The sequence below is a fragment of the Lithobates pipiens genome, unplaced genomic scaffold (genome assembly GCF_037356315.1).
Source record: "Lithobates pipiens isolate NorthernLeopardFrog02 unplaced genomic scaffold, aLitPip1_a1.2 Scaffold_13, whole genome shotgun sequence".
Lineage (NCBI taxonomy): Eukaryota > Metazoa > Chordata > Amphibia > Anura > Ranidae > Lithobates > Lithobates pipiens.
The window spans coordinates 219816743-219831459 of NW_027507718.1; the positions used below are offsets into that span (position 1 = coordinate 219816743).

At 41.9% G+C, this 14717-nt stretch overlaps 1 protein-coding gene across 2 annotated transcripts in view; it reads right to left on the reverse strand.

Moving 5' to 3' along the window:
• WRN (WRN RecQ like helicase) overlaps positions 1–14717 on the reverse strand; it is a 212458-nt gene that overhangs the window by 105232 nt on the left and 92509 nt on the right. The gene's annotated exons all lie outside the window — the stretch shown is intronic.

The window sequence follows — 14717 nt, forward strand, 5'->3', positions numbered from 1 at the left end:
TATAGAAATAACAACACAGTCAGATCACGCGCCTGTAAAAATGAAAATGCAGATTCCCGGACAAAGTAAATGTTTCGCTAGGTGGCGACTAAACGACACGCTGATTTGCGATAAGGAGGGGGGGGAAGTAGTGAGTAAGGAACTAGAGAAGTACTTCCTGATGAATGAGACCGAAGGAATCTCTGGGCAGGCTTTGTGGGATGCTCATAAGGCGTATATTCGGGGGATTTTGATTGCACGAGGCTCGCAGAAAAAAAAAGAGCACATAGAAAGGGGCAATAAACTCAGAGAGGAAATCCTCAGAATAGAACAACAACATAAAATGGGGCTTGCAGACAAAAAGATATATCAAAAATTAATGTCCAGGAGAGAAGAACTGCGTGGGTTAATGGAACAAGAAACTAAAAAATATTATAATTAACTTAATAAAGTGAGGTATCAAGAAGAAAACAAACCCACTAAATATCTAGCTAGGATGCTTCAAAAGAAAAAAGCCATGAACTATATAGAGAAAATTCAAACAGAAACCGGGGACATGGTGTACTCTTCAAAAGAAATAGCCGAATCATTCAAAACATACTACGGGAAATTATATGCGGTAAAAAACAACTTGATAAATAAAGAAGGTAAACTAAAAGAAATTGATAAATATTTAAATAAGGCGAGACTCCCCAGGATCAGTGAAATTGATAAAGAATATTTAGAAAACCCCATAACGGAAGCAGAAATAAATGAGGCATTAGCGGAATCAGCCCCTGGGAAAAGCCCGGGACCAGACGGTCTGACAATTAGTTACTATAAGAGGTTTAAGAATATACTAGTACCGAAACTCTGTAAGTATATGAACGGGATTGGGACAGAGTACGCCATGAGTAAGGAGGCGCTATCTGCCTCAATAACGATCATACGGAAAGAAGGAAAAGACGAGACCAAGTGCGCAAGTTACAGACCAATATCACTCCTAAATGAGGATACTAAACTGTTTGCTAAGGTACTAGCAAATAGAATGAAAAAAGTAATGAATATACTAGTACATCCGGATCAGACAGGGTTTATCCCCGGGAGAGAGGGAAAGGACAATGGGGTGAGAACCTTATTGATTCTATCTCAAAGGAAGAGGACGGAACCCCCGGCGCTACTATTGTCAACAGATGCCCAAAAGGCCTTTGATAGAGTCGATTGGGAATTTATGTTCCAGACAATGGATAAAATGGGCATTGGCCCTAGGATGGCCAAATGGATTAAAATGATGTATGATCACCCGACAGCGACTGTAAACATCAACGGGTTGCCCTCCTCTTCCTTTGAGATGGAAAATGGGACCAGACAGGGATGCCCACTGTCTCCTCTTCTTTTTGTGCTCTCGTTGGAACCCCTACTCGCGACAATCAGAAATAACCCAGAAATAAGCGGAATTAAGGCAGGGCAAGAGGAACATAAACTGGCAGCATATGCAGACGACGTGCTGTTTTATATAAGTAATCCGGTAGATGCTCTGCCCAAGATAACAAAGGCCTTGGATGAGTATGGGAAACTATCAAACTTCAAAATCAACCAAACAAAATCTGAAATTCTCAATATAAATGTAGGTGAGATGGAAGTACAACTAATCCAAGAACAAAGCAAATTTAAATGGACAAAAGATTTGAAATACCTGGGAGTAAAATTGGCAAATACTCTGGATAAGATATACCATTTAAATTTTATCCCTTTATTAAATGAAATAAAAACAGAACCCAGAAGAGCAAGTAATAGACCGATCTCGTGGATAGGCAGAATAAATGTGTTTAAAATGTTTATTCTTCCAAAAATTGTATATAAATTCCAGATGTTGCCGGTTGAAATTCCACCCAGCTACTTCAAAAAATTAAACTCAATAATGAGTAAATATATATGGGACAATAAAAAACCTAGGATCTCCCATGGAGTATTAAAACAAGAAAAAGGGAGGGGAGGATTAGCGGTCCCTGATTTACAATATTATTATCAGGCGGTAGTCTTATCAAGAATTGTCGAATGGGTAAAAGGGAAAAAAAAAGAGGAAAAAAGATGGGTCAATTTAGAATATATATATAGTAAAGCACAACTAAATAAGATAATATGGAATCCCCCAAAATATAGGGCACTAGATATAGACACAAATAAGATAACACAGATTGCACTGAAGATATGGGATAAGGAATATAAAAGATTAAATGGACACTATAATTCACCACTGATAACTTTAAAAGATAATGAATACTTCCCACCGGGTAGAGAGGTGATAGGAGGGAACTGGATAAGACTAGAGGGGTCACAAATAAAAGATATAATTAAAAAAGGGAAACTCCTTTCACATGAAGAGTTAGTGCACATGGGATTTATGAGAAGGGATAGGTGGCGATATCTCCAGCTGACCCGTTTCATAGAAAAACTACCCCAGCCGACTAGATCTGAAGAAGATTTGACAGATTTGACAGGAGTGGAACAACTGTGTATGGCTGATAGAGCAAAGGGTATAATATCAAAGCTATATGGGCTATTGATGCGGACCAGCTGGAAAGATACGCCGCCATATATAAACAAATGGGAAAGGGAATTGGGGTCACAAAAAGGTAAAGAAACAATAAACAAAATATTGAACACACTGCTCGGCAAGGGATAATAAAACAGCTGAGATGAACTACAAACTTATCTCCCGTTGGTATAACACCCCGGATAAGGTATCTAAATACCAGCAAGGCGGGACCGCCGAGTGCTGGCGGGGTTGTGGAAAAATAGGTACCATGACACATATTTGGTGGGAGTGCGCCAAAATTAAGTTATATTGGGAAATGATCCTCCAAAAGATCAAGGAAATAACTCAAACATCATTGAAACCAGACCCCTGGATAGTACTCTTTCATGGCACGGAAGGTGGGGTTAAACAATATCAGAACACAATCATACCGCACCTATTAAACGCGGCGAAAAAACTAATCCCTAAAAATTGGCGAGAGGTAGAGTGTCCAACAACATGGGAGTGGGTAGATGCGGTAGAAGAAATATATAATATGGAAAGCCTGAGCCTGAGAGAAGAAGAGGAAAGGGTAATATTTCTAAAAAAATGGAGAGGTTGGAAACAATTTAAGCAAGATTGGAGTTTCTCAGCACAATTAAGGCCATAAAGACCAGGAAATTAGGAGCAGGGACACTACTGACAAGGGGATAGGGGAGGGGGGGGGGGGGGGGGTAGTATAACTTTAATAAAATTTGAGTGAAATAAGGGGAGTAAGATATAAGAATAGTTTTAAGAGCATGAAATAAAAGTTGTATAAATATTTTACATTTAAGGAACAAGAAAATAGCCACAATGATGTGAATATTAACTCCAAGAGACAACAATAAACGTTAAGTTGATTTATAGTCTCAGGTAAAGATTCGCTGATGTGGCATTAAAAAAAAAAAAAAAAAAAAAAAAAAAAAACATGGGGACAAGGTGCTTTGGGTTGGGGCAGAGCCTGGCATTGTTTCGGGGGAAGGGTCCTCACTCCTCCCCCCCCCTTCTAACCTGCATGCTTGGATAAGGATCTAGTATGGATTCATGCCGTTTTTTTGGTGACCCATAAGGGGAACAAACACACCGTTTTTTTAACATTTTTGTATTGCCAGCAATAGAATTGTATTTCCGGCAATTTAACGGTCATTTGTTTTTCTTTATACATGTCAGTTTTGCTGCAGGTGGTTCTATACACGATACAGATGCACCACTTTACAGGCAGACTAAGGTAAACCCCCAGGCACTACACTTAAAAGAATTTTCCATTTTTATTGTTTCACTTTAAAGTGTTTGTAAACCCGATTCATGAAATTTGAGCTGGGTACATATATACATCTGTACATATACATATATACATACATCTGTAGTGTTTTTGTATCTCTCTTCAAAGCACTAAGTCCCATGGCTTTCTCCTGCTCCGTTCTTCTGTTATCAGCATGATAACTTCAGACAAGTTCTCAGACATGTGATAAAACCAGTCTGAAGTTTGTATCAGGGTGGGTGTTCTAAATAGATTAGCAGAAAGATGCTCTACTGACAGGATAGCACTGAAAGTCTCTGCCAATATGGAGGGGGGGGGTGTGTGCCTTTCCTCCAATCAGCTGTCTCTCAGTATAATCCAACACTACACTGCTAATGCTGAATGAGAAAGTGAAATTTCTAACACAATGTGCACTTTCTAAACAGTACATAAAGCTGAAGACAGCAGATATACATGTAAAACGTATTTAAGAGGATTCATTCCATCTCTGTATATCATCTGACAGAGCGACAGTGGATTTTGAAGTCTTAAGAATCTGAGCAGTTGTCTTTAAATAGATTCTCAGTGCCCTCACCACATCTAGACAATGTAGTGACTTGTCTTTCCTGGAACATGGTTTTGGAAAAAAATGGTGGCAGGACAATATCTTAGTTCAGGTGAAAACCTGAAACCACTTTTGGCAAAAGCCTGGATGCCACTCAGTCCGCATGAATAATCAAATATGGCTCTTTACAAGAAAGAGCAGCCAATTCTCGAAAACCTCCTTGCTGAGGATATAGCAACCAAAAATACCAGCGGTTCAAATGGCTATTTTTGTAACACTAACAAAACTTAATTTCAAGTCCCAAGGGCTTAAAGGTGATATACCTGGAGGAGTAAGCCGCATCACCCCTTGTATAAAACCCCGGACTAAGAATGCGTTCTTTGAAATAAAAATCGATAAGGCTAAGACTTGGCCCTTATTAGTACTCAAGGCCAAGTTCATATCTACGCCTATTTGTAGAAAGGCAAGAATTCTGCCTATGATATATCTCCACGTATCAACCCTTGGATTTACACCAGGAAACATAAGCCTTCCAGACTCTATAATGTATAGTTCTGGAAGTTGGTTTCCTTGTATTAATTAGAGATAACTGACCTGGAAAGCCCACGTTTCCTCAGACAGAATGTGGGTTTCCATAGCCAGGACGTTAAATTTAGCGTTCGTAAAGTAGGATGGAATATCGGCCCCTGTGAGAGCAGGTCTGGCCTTAGTGGAAAGGACCATGGATCCTCCACTGCCATCTTTACGATTTCTGCATACCATGACCTTCTGGGCCATGCTGGTGCTGCCAGAATTACCAGTTTTCTTTCCAGCTTGTTCCTGCAAATAAGTCGAGGCAGCAATTGAATAGGGGGAAATGCATAAATCTGTGAAAGCTGATCCCATGGTATCACCAACGCATCTGTTCTGCTTGAAAATAGATCCTTTGTTGTGGACGCAAAGTTGACTAACTTTACGTTGAACTGACTGCTATAAGATCTACATCCGGAGTCCCCCATGTTTGATAAACAGCCCGAGAATATGTCGGGGTGAAGAAACCATTCCCCTGGGAATAACTGCTGGTGACTTAAGTAGTTTGCCTGCCGATTCTCTATTCCCGGAACAAAGACTGCTGGCACGGAATATTTCTTTCTGCCCAAGTTAGGATATGGTCACCTCTCTCTGCCTTGAGAGGCTCTTGGTGACCCTTGGCGATTGATATAGGCCACAGCCGTGGCATTGACGGATTGGATCCTGACAGGACAATCCCTTAACCGGGAATTCCAGGTCTCCAGAGCCAGACACACTGCCGGAAACTCTAGGATGTTGATTGGCAAGGCTCTTCCGGGTTCTTTACCACTGTCCTTGGACAGTTGTCTTCCTTAGTAATGCTTCCCAGGCTGAAAGGCTGGCATCTGTCGTTAACACTTTCCAGATAACAGGTCTGAAGGATTTTCCTTTCAGCAGATACTGGTTAGTAACCAATTGAGGCTTTGGGACACCCTTGGGGACAGCCGCATTGGCAAGTCCAAAGCTTGGATCGTCTTGTTAGCAGATAGAATACTGTTTTGCAACAGTCTCGAATGGAACTGGGCATAGGGAAGCGCTTTATAGCAAATGTTTTTTATTTGGTTTTAGAAGATATAAGACAAGTCATAAACAACTTCCAAAGTAATGCTGCATATACAACATTTTATAATTGAGGAGCTAACATTACATCCACAACAGTAAACATCAACTTTGAATCATTTGTTTCTACTAGATTTTAACATAGTCCATGCCTTTCTACTTGTACCTCCTGCAAAATACTGCAAGTACGTGTATTAGATTTACATATCATCTATCTTAATATGAATGTTCTAAATAACAGTAACAATAACTGTACATCCAGTTGTTCCATCATCCAGACCGTGGGAAATATACTAAAAGGTTTTTTTCATGGGGATTTAGTTCGCCCCTTTCTATAATTTTCTCCAAATACGCCAGTTCTCAAAAAAATTTAGGAAGGTAGCCCAGTTTATATGCCATTATGTGTTTTAGGGCATATGACTTTCAGACGGGGTTGATTACCTCACCAAAGTTAGGAGTGGGGTTTGGTTTCCATTTTCTTAATAATATTAAACCGTGCTGAGTGTAGTATGTGCATTACCACAAGTTTGAAGTTATTAGGGAACCACTCCAAGTCTATACTCAGAATAGCCATCCTGCTATTAGGTCTAATTATGAACCCTGTCAATTTCGATATCAATCTAAAAATTGAGTTCTAGTAGCTACATAAGCTCGGACATGACCACAGCATGTGGGACAACTGCACTACAAGGCCACATCCTAGCCAGCATTGGTTAGATTGCGCTGCTTTGAATTTAGCTAACACATATGGCGTATAATTCCACCTAAGGTGAATTTTCTGTGCCAGCTCCAAGTATGTGTTGTATTTTGATGAGGAGACATTATTTATTATTGCCTTTTTCCATCAGTGTTCAGTAATGGTGGTATTAAATTAATTTGTCCATTTAAGCAAGGGATTAGAAATTTTAAAAACAAAGTTCATCATGAAGGGCATTATAAAAGAAAGAAATGCTCTTTCGTTTAGGATTTAAAGACGTCCAGTTCAGCCAAGCCTCTTGGGCTATCCATATTTCTGGGGCTAGTTCAGGTGGTATTGTGGCTTGTAGTCGGGCGTATGTCAGAAATTTCCCTTTAGGTAAGCCATATTTAAAGGATATTTCCTCGTATGAAATGAGTTTGCCCTCCTTCATGATGGTTGAGAGGTCTGAGATTCCTCTCTTCTCCCATCTAGAAGTTACTATGTTAGGTTTCAGTAACCTAAGCGATCCTATTTTAATTGGGAGCAATGTTTGTTTAGCTGAGCTGTTCCCGTATAGTTGAAAAAGTTTCCAGGCCAGTAAGGAGGCTGAGATTATAGGATGGTTTAGACCCATTTTTATCTTAGGGGATACGGCATTGGCCATTAAAAATAATTGTAAGTTGCCTAACCGTACTACGTTTTGTTCCAGAGAGCACCATGGTTTGAGGTTTGGTTGACTAAACCAAAATCTGAGCTGGTGAAGTAATGTGGCTATGTAATAATCATATATATCAGGTACTCCCATGCCTCCCGCCCGCTTATGTTTCCAAAGGATGTCATGAGCGCACCTGGATTTGCCTTTAGACCATAATAAAGTGGAGATTATTTTTTGCATGGCTTTGAAAAAGCTAGGTGGAACTTGGATCGGCAATGTCCTGAAGATATACAAGATCTTGGGAAGGATAGTCATCTTAAAAGCTGCCAGGTTTCCCACCCAAGATAAATAGAATTTGCTGATTCTATTTTTTTTGGGGGGGGTCTCAGAGTAATGGGGCATAATTCTCTTTATATAAATTAGACATAGGAGTCAGTGTGATTCCCAGGTAAGGTAATGTGGCTGATGACCATGGATAGGAAAATTGACATTGTAACTTTTGTTTCATAGCATTATCTACATTTATGCCCAGGATATTAGATTGTTTCATTCACTTTGTAGTAGGAGATTGGGTTAAAATCATTTAGGATTTAATGCACCGCTAGCAACTAGCATAATGGGTCGTCTAGAGTCAGGATTATATCATCTGCAAAAAGTGTTATGACATGGGGCTCACCTTCTGCTGATATCCCTTTAATCGCTTCATGCAATCTTATTTTCTTCGCTAATGGCTCCATTACTAATGCAAAAATGAGCGGAGATAGGGGACACCATTAGAGATTGCAAAATTCTTTGAAAACATGCCCTCCGAATATGCATACGCTGATGGCATGGGGGTGGTATTTAGGTATATAGGGTTATTCTGTAACCTTAAATTGGCTGTTAAGCCACTCTAACCTGTATACACCATCAACACTGCCTCCTATTGTAGTATCCCCTTCTGTGTGTAATTTATAAAAATAAATGCTGCAAATACCTTGTTTCACTGCCGAGATTGCGATCACATGGCTGTCTAGCTTTCTCCTTTCCTCCTCTGAGAGATGCAGCAGATGGGGCTGGAAATCCTCTGCTGTCAGTCTGGAGGGGGGGGGAGGAGGAGGAGGAGGAGGAGGAGGAGGAGGAGGAGGAGGAGAGAGCTGGCTGGTCCAGATCCTAATCTCGGCTCTGAAAATTAGGTATTTACAGCATTTATATTTATAAATCATTCATAGAGGGGGACACTGCAATAGGAGGAAGTGCTGATGGTGTATTTCGGTTAGTGTTATGAGAGCAGCAGGAGGGGGCTGGGGCAGCTCACACACAGATGAGGGGGGGGGGGGACATAGGAGAACAAAGGAGAGCAGACAGCAAGCTGATGACTAAGGCACATAAACTGACCACAGTGTCTGATCTCAGCAGCCATGATGCACCGTGGTCATTTAACAGAGGGGTGGGACAAGCACTGTGTCATAACATGATTTAAAGGAGCAGGATCCTTAGTTAACCCAAAAAAACAACAACACTTTAATAGCAAAGCCGTTAGGACAGTCCTGTGTAACCCCCACCCACTCTCAGCAAACAACAGTAAGAAACAGGGGTGGGGTTAGTGTCCTGATCGTGCCTCTATGCAGTACAAGGAGTGGTAACCTTGCAGGTTAAGGCCACCAGAGGTGATGGCAAAAAGAAAGTTAACCTTGTGAGTGACAAAAGAGAGGGCAATATCAAAGTGTGGTTTCTGGAGCGTCAACTGAACCAGGTTAAGATCCCACAGGGACACCTGCAAATAGACAGGGGGAACAATGTGAGCAGCTCCCTGAATTAAATCTTTCCCTAAGAAATGAGGAGCAGTCTTTAAGAAAATAATAACCAAGCCCGAAATTTGACCCCTGATGGTGCTCAAGAATAAATACTGAATAGGACCTGATTGGAGAAAAAAATTATTTCTTCCCATGGAGTACTTTTTGGGGTGAAAATGACTTGCCCCAAACAAAGAGAAATACACCTTCCCTGTGAAATGGAAAACCTTATGAATGAATGAAATCTAGTGCAAGAATAACAATAGCTGATAGGCCCCTATGCTTCAGGACCTGGACTTCGGCAGACAAGTACATCCCCCAAAAAATGATTATATATATATTATATATATATATATATATATATATATATATATATATATACACATATACACACACATACATATACATACATATACACACACACACACAGTTAGGTCCATATATAGTTGTACACAGGGGCACAAGTTTAGTTTTTTCTGTTATTTACCAAAACATATTGAATCTATAATTAAATAATGGATATGGTCTGAAAGTGCACACACTCAGGTTTAATTTGAGGGTATGTACATCCAAATCGGAAGGATTTAGGAATTACAGCTCTTAAGAAAAGCCCCCCCCCCTTTTTTTAAGGGGCCAAAAGTAATTGAACAATTGAACCCAAAACGGTTTCATGGCCAGGTGTGGGTGACTCCTTTGTTATTTCTTCATCAATTAAGCAGGTAAAATGTCTGGAGTTGATTCTAAGTGTGGTAAATTCATTTGGAACCTACTGGTTTGGACCTACATCATGCGTTCAAAGAAGCTGTCCATGCAAGTGAAACAGGCCATTGTAAGGCTTAAAAAACTAAACAAATCCACCAGAGAGATAGCAGCAACATTAGGAGTGGCCAAATCAACATGTTACATTCTGAGGAAAGAACGCACTGTTGAGCTCAGCAACATAAAAAGGCCTGGACGTGCTCAGAAGAACAACAGTGGTGGATGATTGCAGGATCCTCTCAACTGAAGGACACTTTCCAGGAGGTGGCCGTATTATTGTCAAAGTCTACAATCAAGACCACAAGGTAAAAACCATTCATAATCCTGAGGAACAGAAAAGCCAGATTAGACTTTGCCAAAAAAACATAAAAAAAAAAAAGCCAGACCAGTTCTGGAAAAGCATACTTTGGACGGATGAAACTAAGAATAATCTGTACCAGGATGACGGGAAGAAAACGGTGTTGGCTCATGATCCAAAGCACACATCTGGAAAACATGGTGGAGCTTAGAGTGTGATGGCATGGGCATGGCTTCCAGTGGCACTGGGTAATTGGTGTTTATTGATGATGTGACAGAAGACAGAAGCAGCCAGATTAATTCTGCAGTGTATAGAGATATACGGTCAGCCTAGATTCAGCCAAATGCAGCAAAGTTGATTGGACAGCGCTTCACAGTACAGATGGACAATGATTCAAAACACGCTGCAAAAGCTACCCAGGAGCTTTTGAAAGAAAAGAAGAAGTGGAATATTCCGCAATGGCCTAGTCAATTACCTAATCTCAACCCAATTGAACATGCATTTCATTTGCTGAAGGCAGAACTAAACGCAGAAAGACCAACAAAGAACAACTGAAGACACCTGCAGTTAAAGCCTGACAAAGCATCAGAAAGGAGGAAACCCAGTCTTTGGTAATGTCAATGGGTTCCAAACTTCAGGCAGTCATTGGCAGTAAAAGATTCTCAACAAAAAATTAAAAATTAACATTTTATTTATGATTATATTCATTTGTCCAATTACATTTGAGCCCTTGAAAATGGGGGGAACTGTGCATAAAAATGGTTGCAGTTCCTACAATTTATACTTAATATTTATTTTCAACCCCTTGAAATAAAGCTGAAAGTCTGCACTTCAAATTCATTTGGATTGTTTAGTTTTAATTTTATTCTGGTGACATATGAAACCAAAAGTATGAAAATTGTGCCCGTGTCCAAATATATACAGATCTAACTGTGTGTGTTTGTATATATTACACACACACACACAGTAGCTCACAAAAGTGTGTACATCCTCACATTTTTGTAAATATTTTATTATATCTTTTCATGTGACAACACTGAAGAAATGACACTTTGCTAAAATGTAAAGTAGTGAGTGTACAGCTTGTATAACAGTGTAAATTTGTTGTCCCCTCAATATAACTCAACACACAACCATTAATGTCTAAACCACTGGCAACAAAAGGTGAGTACACCCCTGAGTGAAAATTTTCGAATTGGGCACAAAGTGTCAATATTTTGTGTGGCCACTATTATTTTCCAGCACTGCCTTAACCCTCTTGGGCATGGAGTTCACCAGAGCTTCACAGGTTGCCACTGGAGTCCTCTTCCACTCCTCCATAACAACATCATGGAGCTGGTGGATGTTGGAGACCTTGCGCTCCTCCACCTTCCATTTGAGGATGCCCCACAGATGCTCAACAGGGTTTAGGTCGATCATCTTCACATAAAGCTTCTTTAGCAAGGTAGTGGTCATCTTGGTGGTGTGTTTGGGGTCTTTATCATGTTTGAATAGTCCCCTGCAGCCCAGTCTCTCTATCAGATGTGAGACTTCTGGCTCCCCCAAGTGGCTTATGCAAGCCAGAGGTCCCCAACCCCCAAACGCAGCCTGCTGAAGGCTGGGCGTACTGGTCCACTGCCTGCTGGGGGCTGGGCCATGCAGTGGGTGAGTGAACCAGCACAACCTGCACTGCTACCCTCCAACTACCAGGGGGGCCCACTACTTTTCTCCCAGCACCAATTTTCACCCAGAGAATTCAAAGTGCCCACAGCCGCCACAACACTGGGCACGGTGCCCTATTGCCCTACCTACAGCACCTGGCAGAGCAGTCTCGGTTTATTCTGCCACAGCCTGAGAGATGCTCCCGTTCATATCACAAGACTTCCAGTGAATTCCCGTCATATGGAATTTCACCCCAGCCCCCCCTTCCCCAGTTGACAGGTTGCATCTGTAATACAATCTAGAGCTGCACGATTATGGCTAAAGTGAAAATCACATGCTTAGAAGATATATCACGATTCTCTCACAATTTTTGCTGCGTAACATCTTTCACATTAAAACAAAAAAATTGGGCTAACTTTACTGTTTCGTTTTTTTTTTTTAATTCATTGTACTTTTTTTCCCAAAAAATTGCATTTGAAAGACTGCTGGGCAAATACAGTGCGACATAAAATATTGCAGCAATTCACATTTTATTCCCTAGGGTCTCTGTGCTAAAATATATATAATGTTTGGGGGTTCCACGTAATTTTCTAGCAAAAAATATTGATTTTAACTTAAGCAAGTGTCAGAAAAAGATTTAGACTTTACGTGGTTATACTTCCTGCATTAACAGGTTGTTTAAAAACTTGGCAGACTGCCTGGATTTTTTTTCATACAGAAGTTTATCCCTTTGATGCAAGAAGGAAGAGTTAGTTACAGTGTTTCATGTTAAAAACTTGGCAGAGTGCCCGGATGTTTTCTTTTGACAGCTGAGCGAGCAGTCTCTCCACTTGTTATGAAAGAATGGCAAACTCTGCAATAGAGATAGTCAGGGGGGTTGAATTAAGATCACGATTTTTTTTAACGATTAACTGTGCAGCTCTAATACAACCCCCCATTTGGTCCATGGAGGGGGTTGTTATCCACAAGACCGGTCCCTGGTGCCGACGATGTTGGGGACTGCTAATGTAAGCCACTTCTGTAGCATTTTGTTTGCTTCCATTAGGCCCAGAACCCTTAAGTAGAAAATAAGGTTTTGTTGCTTTTTGGAGTAAAGAATATGAGGAATATGAAGATATGGGCATGGCGAACCATGCACTTTTCCTTTGTAAGGAAGACTCCACTAGGGATATTCACAAAACCTGTGGAGCAGGAAGGGTTACCAGCTGAAGTGGCAGTATCAATGAAAGCAGCAGGAAGCTCAAAAATGTCCTGAGGCTTGCTAGGTATGTGGAGACTGCAGAGCTTGGGAGAAGCATGGAGCCAGCTACATATACATACCGTATATACTCGAGTATAGGCCGACCCGAATATAAGCCGAGGCCCCCAATTTACCCCCAAAAAAACTGGCAAACTTATTGACTCGTGTATAAGCCGAGGGTAAGACATGCCTGTCCATCCCTGTGTGTGTGTCCGTCCATCCCTGTGTGTCCGTCCATCCCTGTGTGTCCGTCCATCCCTGTGTGTCCGTCCATCCCTGTGTGTGTGTGTCTCCATCCATCCATCCATCCCTGTGTGTGTGTGTGTATCCGTGTGTGTGTGTGTGTGTGTGTGTGTGTGTGTGTGTGTGTGTGTGTGTGTGTGTGTGTGTGTGTGTGTGTGTGTGTGTGTGTGTGTGTGTCCAGCCTACCTGTGTCCTGAGCCTTTGTCCCGAGCCTCCGTCCCGTGCCGAGCCTCCTTGCCTCCGTGCCTCGCCGCCGTGCCTCGCCGCCGTGCCTCGCCGCCGTGCCTTGCCTCCGGTCCCGTCCCGTCCCGTCCCGTGCCGTGCCGTCCTGTGCCTTGCCTCCGTCCCGTGCCCTCTTCGTTCGTCGGCGGCCATTGTAAAATTCAAAAGCTGCGCCGCCGCCTTCGCCTGTGATAGGCGGAACACTGAATTTCCCAGCAGCCTGTGTTCCGCCTATCACAGACGTCGTATCATCCTCGTCCGTAGTACGAGGATGATACGAAGTCCGTGATAGGCGGAACACAGGCTGCTGGGAAATTCAGTGTTCCGCCTATCACAGGCGAAGGGGGAGCCGGAGGCGCGGCTTTTGAATCAGAATGGCCGCTGTCTGTCTGCTCGACACGCTGATCGAGCGGGCAGACAGCGATGACTCGAGTATAAGCCGAGGGGGGCACTTTCAGCCTCAAAAAAGAGGCTGAAAATCTCGGCTTATACTCGAGTATATACGGTAGTAAGTGTGGTTCAAAAAACAGGATTTTTAAAACAGCTTACCTGTAAAATCCTTTTCTTGGAGTACATTATAGGACACAGAGTCTCAAGTAATTACTTGGTGGGTTATAGGCCTACCTTCAGGTCTTGACACTGGTATAACCAATACAGGAAGTTGACTCCCCTAGATTACCCCTCATTCTTCCAGGAGTAACTCAGTTTTTGTAGCCAAGCAATATAAGCAATATACTCTCACCCCACAAAACAGAGGGGCGGGAGCTCTCTGTGTCCTATGATGTACTCCAAGAAAAGGATTTTACAGGTAAGCATTTTTAAAAATCCTATTTTCTTTATCGTACATCATAGGACACAGAGTCTCAAGTAATTACTTGGTGGGATGTCCCATAGCAATGCTACTTGTGGGGAGGGAGACACAACCCGTAGGGTAACCCCCAGACCTGAGGACTTATACTACTGCCTGCAGCACACTGCGCCCGAAGGCGATATCCTCCTTCCATCTTCATTCTACTTGATAAAATTTTGCAAATGTATGTACTGAAGACCAAGTTGCGGCCTTGCAGATCTGAGACATGGAGGCCTGGTGATCCACTGCCCAAGAAGCACCAACCGCTCTGGTAGAGTGCGCCTTAACTTGAAAAGGGGGAATCTTTCCCTTTAAACCCTAAGTTTGAATTATAACTTGCCGAATCCACTTGGAGATAGTGGATTTCGACACTGCCTGTCCCTTCTTAGGACCCTCTGGCAGAATGAATAAGACGTCAGTCTTA